This window comes from Lutra lutra, chromosome 9, assembly GCF_902655055.1.
Source record: "Lutra lutra chromosome 9, mLutLut1.2, whole genome shotgun sequence".
In the NCBI taxonomy this organism is placed as follows: domain Eukaryota; kingdom Metazoa; phylum Chordata; class Mammalia; order Carnivora; family Mustelidae; genus Lutra; species Lutra lutra.
In genome coordinates, this window is record NC_062286.1 from 57,175,999 (window position 1) to 57,181,130 (window position 5,132).

The window sequence follows — 5,132 nt, forward strand, 5'->3', positions numbered from 1 at the left end:
TCATGTTTGTGGTAAACTTACATTTGTATTCTTTGAAAACGAGAAAACCGTGTATCTGAAATTCCCTTAGAATACTCAGAGCATTAGACAGAACTTATCATTCAATCCTTTTAAATAAAACCAATTCCTTGTATTAATAGCCATGAATTTCACTTCTTTTATCTTTTTGTTTCTTCAAACACTTGTATATCTTAGGACTGTATCCCTGTGAGATAGCTTAAAACTGGTCCCACCAAATACTGTCAGTCTGTCTATCCCACCTTCCTCCTAATGATAGACACACTTTCCAAAAGCCATTTTCCTTCATATGTCACACAGATTCTTTTTTCCCTCTCCCAGTCTCAGCCTCTCTCCAACAAGCACACATTATTTTTTCTCTTTCAATATTTCTGTGTTTTCCTACATCCTCAGAGGCTAATGCATCAGATTTTTTTTTTAAAGCTATGCACACCATATGCGGGTGTTTACAGAAGCTTTCTTCATAATCTCCCCAAGGTGGAGGCAACCCAGATGTCCATCAATGAATAAATAATGACAGCATGTCCATACAATGGAATTGTACTCATCGTATAAAGGGACAGATATGTGGCTCAATATGAATGAGTCTCAAAGCGTAATGCTGAGTGAAAGACGTCAGAGTCTAAGAGTTGTATACTTTATGACCCCATCTATCTATCTATATATATATATATATATATATATATATATATAGTAGAAAAAGCAAAAGTATGGAATTGTAAAATGCAGTACTTCAGACTAGGGTTGAAGAGAGAGGACTGACTACAAAGGGGCATGAGGAAATTCTGATGGTGATTTAAATACTCTACACATCTTACTTGTTAGATGACTATATATATTTCTCAAAATGCAATGATGTGTATGTGCAGAAAGGATAAATTTTATTGTATATAAAGCATACCTTAATAAACCTGACAGCTGAAAACCTCTGGCAGATTAGTTTTTGTTCTTCTGAGTGCACAAACACAGAAAACAAGAGGAAAGAAGAAACAAGAGAAGGGAAGAAAGAGATTGATAAGATGGAAAAGGGATTGAGATTTTTGTTAAGATTCTTTGTAAAGCAATCTAATTACTAGTTGACTGTAACAGAAGTATGGTAATGAAACTGCTTAAAATTGCCAACTACATTTGTCAAGGACATATTAGATGAATAAAAGATCTTCCATAAAATTTGGGAAGGTCCCCCAGATAGGAATAAATAAAGTGTACTTAAAATGAAAGCTATATCATTATAGAATAAAACACAAAAATTGAGACCTCTCTTCACTTATGACACAGCTCTATTACAAACTCCCTCCAGGCCAGAAGACTTATGCTCATCTGCACAGTTGTCTTAGAATAAAACAGACATGTTCAGGCCAACCCTCCCTACCACCACCACACATACTATAACCTAAAAGCCGAGGACAAGTAGTGGCTAACTCTGTTCCCAGCACCATCCTCTTCACAAACATAGCCATGCAAAGGCATTATCTAGTTCAGGTTATGGCCAGCAAAAAAGAGGGGTGGACTTGTGTTTTTGCCATTTAGAAGGTGTAAGTAAAATTAATATACAGGATTATATATGAAATCCACATATGGCATTAGATTAATTTTTCAATCAGAAAGTGGAGCCACACTTGGAAACACTCGGGCCTGTTAGTATGCATGAGTCCAAAGATAGCATAGAAAATACTGGTATTTAGGTAAATAATGGCAATTTAGTTTACAGAAGGAGGCTGTCTAACTTGAGAGATGACTTGGCTTCTGGAAGGCCAAGACTTGACTGTGTAAAATCCATCCCCGCTCAGTCCCATCTCTCAATCCCACCCCCAACCTTTCTTTCGAACACTCACATTAGTGTTCTGGCTTCTTGCCTGAGAACCTGAAAATGAAGGGATAAAAAGTGAGCTTAATGTTCTTTCCTAGGCATAAGTCCCCTTTCTTCTTCAACACAGGCCCAGAAGCTCCACTGGGGATTAAAGAGTAAGAATTCAGTATTTTTAATAGAATGATTTGAGGGCAGCATTATAAGGATTTAGTGGGAGCCATAAGAATAGGGGCCCCTTTTGGTCTCTGGGGTCTGTTCCCCAGACTTTGGCCATGCTGTTTTCACATATGGGAAAATGCAGGTAGAATTTTCTTTCCAATCTTAACATCCTCTGGTTAAATCATATGCTTGTCTTTCTCAGCCATTTCTGTCCAAATATGTTTTCCTAATGAGGCATTATAGTCTATGAAATCAAGCAGTTTTTCTTCAAAAAGGAGTATTTTGTTTTTTTAAAAAAACTCAAACCCTATTAGTTTGTGGACAATAACATTATTATTTTAAAAACTGTATATGATGATACTACCAAATGCTGGCAGCCACCAATTTTAATTTACTTGTTTCAGAAACACATTTTTGGAACACAGTACCCCCTAGAATTTACAATATGGAATACATTTCCAGGCTAGCCCATATAATTGTGTCTAATTAAAAGGGGGGGGAAGTCTATAATAATACTATTGTAATGGTCAAAGAAAAACAAAACTGAAAGCTTTGAAATTACTGAGATAAAATGATATGCAAGAGGACAAAGCCCAGAAAGATTACAGAAAAAAAAATCAGAAATTAAACACATCAAAACAAAAATCCAAAGAATTTTTAAATCTTGAATAGTTAAGAAAAAGTGACTAAATTGGAGGAAAATGTTTTGGATAGACTTGTGTGGAAATTTGGGGCAAGAGGATGGTCTAGGTACTTTCAGGGGTTGAGTAATTAATGGCATTGTTCTTTATTAAATTATATTCCTACCAAAATGAACAGATTTCCTTTTTGTTGGAGCTGCTAATTGCTAATACTAGGCTTCAGCTGGTGATCCACCAATGGGAAGGTGAATAGGAAGAGAAAAACTGAAAAGCGGTGGTTTTCCTCAGTCTAGAAAAGGAAGCAGATTTCTTGCAATCTTTTCTTGTTACATGAAAACAAAGTTCCTTCCCAGCCTATCTACACCTTTTCCCCAGGTGGCCTCTTTCTCACCCGTGGCTAAGCACTGGCTGTTATGTGCAACTAATGAATTGTTGAACACTACATCAAAAACTAATGATGTAGTATATGATGGCTAATTGAACATAATAAAAAATAAATAAAATATTATTAATAAAGAATGTCTGAGCACCATAAAAAAAAAAAGGAAACACATCCGTGGATTTACTTATTCATTATACACTGATGACTCTTAAATTTGTTCCTCAAGCTCACACCACCTTTCTGAACTTCAGAACTACTTCATGCTACCTCATACAACCACTGAGTTGTCTGTCCCATAGATGCATCATGTGGCATTTGCCCAGCAAGCACACTCATTCCTCCAGGAGTCCCCTCCCAATTCCTCTATCCCCAGAAGACAAGGGGAAAAAAAGCCCTTCTCTTCCCATCTTAATTGGCAGCCATCCTCCCCACCCCCATCATCTGGGCCAAAGTACTAGGGTCACAAGGTCTTTTCTCCCTGAACCTCATATGTATTTATTTGACAGAGATCACAAGTAGACGGAGAGGCAGGCAGAGAGAGAGAGAGAGAGAGGGAAGCAGGCACCCTGCTGAGCAGAGAGCCCGATGCGGGACTCGATCCCAGGACCCTGAGATCATGACCTGAGCCGAAGGCAGCGGCTTAATCCACTGAGCCACCCAGGCGCCCCCTCCTGAACCTCATATGTAATCAGGTCTCACATCCTCTCAGATTCCAGCATCCAGTGTCTCCCAACTCCACTCCATCAATCCCTTCCCCAGCCCTACAGCAAAAACTTAGTTATTGTAATAACTGATCTGCCTGCTTGCAGGCTTGCCCCTTGCTGTCCATCTTCTAGACTGCCAACAAAATGATCACTGCTCAGTTCAAAATCCTTCAGGGGCTCTCCATCACGACCACAGGGCTGCACAAGGGGAGATCGTCTGCCTTAGAGCCAGTGCAGGGGTGAGGGGAGGTGGTGCAAGAGCGTGCCCATTAAACTGCAAATTCTTGGGCCTTGCCCTGGGACAATGGAATCTGAATCTTTAGGGGAAGAGGAGTTAGTAAGACCTAGAAGTTTGCATTTTTAAGCAAGTTGGGTGATTTTTAAATACACTTATGTTCGAAAAGCATGCATTTAAGAGATGACATCTACTCCCTTGCACGTGGTGCAGGTCTTCCACACTCTCTCCACCTGTCCACGCATGCTCAAGCCTCATCCCCCTTCACTCCCGCACTTCTCACTCTTCCACCTACACGGTGCTGTTTCCTAGATTCCCTCATCACATGCATCTCTGCCCTGCCTGGAATGTCCCTCTGGCCCCCATCTCCCTGGTGAACATGATTCATCTTTCAAATCCCAGCAGAGCCTGGCAAACTGAAGCAGAAAAAAGTAATTTGTGCCAAGGCTTCTGAGGGTGCGCCTGGAAATTCTTAGGGTGCATTTCAATAGTCATTTCCTACCTTTCCTTTGGTTTCCATTAAATAAGTCACCAGAAAACCTCTGTTCCCCAACCCTTATTTAAGAAGAGAACCAGTGATCCTATTAAAAAATAGGACATAAAAATAAGCTCACACCTGCCCCCATACATTTGCACTAGGGCCACAACTCAGCCATGTAGAAACAGGCTTTTTTTTTTTTTTAAATGGCTTTGTAAAAGGAAAGACCCTCAAAAAGCAAGAATAATCATTATTATTTGTTCTAAAATCGAAATGTATATTTTTCCATCCTTTTTATTTACAATATAAAGTGCTTTTCTCAGTAAATCAACAAATATGAGTATTCATGTCACCAAGTGCTGATGATTAAAAATAATTACTTTAATGGTAGCTGGCCTGATGCCAAACATGATCAGGTTTTGCATTTCAAGCATGATCGTGGATAATTTACATCTCCTTTCTCACCAATACCCCACCACTCTTAATGGATTCTATTTTAGTTTTTATGAATTAATAGAAATTTAGTGCCTAATTCCCTATGTTATAGTCCACCATTTGCTTTTAGAATCCACAGAATTATCTTTTTTTTTTTTTAAAGTGGGATGGCCCGACATCACATAACTCAAGTTTCTTATTTTAAATGTTAAGCTATCTGCTTTCCACGAGTCCAGACAGGAGGTGCAAAAATGGGACAAAATGGAAAAG